Here is a 945-nt window from a genome sequence, read left to right on the forward strand (position 1 = left end):
CTTTGGTGCAGGAGACTGGAGCCCTGGAAGAGATCGGGATGAAATCTTTGAGGTTTCTTAACCCAGAGAAATCCCAATTCCCAGCGCTCCCTGGCGATGAGCATGGTTACCTGGCATGTCTCAGCAGAGATCAGCATCCTCCAAGCATGAAGCTTGAAATATCTCAGGGCTAGGACCCGCTAGTGACAAACATGCACAGCAGTAGTTTGTCATGTGCTTTATAAAGGGCACTCAGTGAATGAGGGGTTAAGAAACAATGCAGACTTTTATGCAGGACCCATAATACCCACAACTCCGATCTTGTTTAAAACATTTTTTTTAAGTAATTTGAGCAGAGTTTTATGTAGCAGTGAATCATGAGTCTCTGTATGTCATACCTAGTAATTACCGTTAAGATTTTATTTACGGTGTTGACATTCAGTCTTGAGAGCACTGTGCACAAAGTCCCTGGCTCAATGCTGTCTGCTGCAAGCTACAGGTGTAAGAAGTCACCGCAGGGGTGCTGATTTATGGTTTGCCCAGCCCAGCTGCAACAGCCACCAGACGCCATCTAAATCCCATGAGTTTACTTCATGGATACTGTATTTTGAATAATGTTTAATTCAGAAATGTTTTGGCTGGAATTGCTGGACTGAGGTCAGCTTCAGGCTTTCTACCTCTGAGGTCAAGTTGCAGGTGAATTTGACTTTCTTTCCTCCTGGCTCTCCATTTGGATGGGCTCTGGTGGGGGAACTGGGTGGGTTTGGTGTCTCAGATCTGCTTTCAGTTTCCGGTCTCTCATCTGTGTACTCTTTGCTGGGTAAAAAACTGGCTGGACGGCTGGGCCCAGAGAGTTGTGGTGAATGGAGTTCAATCCAGTTGGCAGCCGGTCATGAGCGGTGTTCTCCAGGGCTCAGTATTGGGGCCGGTCTTGTTCAATATCTTTATCAATTATCTGGATGAGGG

At 46.5% G+C, this 945-nt stretch overlaps 1 protein-coding gene across 1 annotated transcript in view; it reads left to right on the top strand.

Annotated features, from left to right (window-relative positions):
• The window catches only part of LOC103924500 (sodium- and chloride-dependent GABA transporter 1-like), a 26,481-nt gene that overhangs the window by 23,112 nt on the left and 2,424 nt on the right, over nt 1–945 (top strand). The gene's annotated exons all lie outside the window — the stretch shown is intronic.

Source organism: Pygoscelis adeliae, unplaced genomic scaffold (assembly GCF_000699105.1).
Source record: "Pygoscelis adeliae isolate BGI_AS28 unplaced genomic scaffold, ASM69910v1 Scaffold38, whole genome shotgun sequence".
Classification (NCBI taxonomy): domain Eukaryota; kingdom Metazoa; phylum Chordata; class Aves; order Sphenisciformes; family Spheniscidae; genus Pygoscelis; species Pygoscelis adeliae.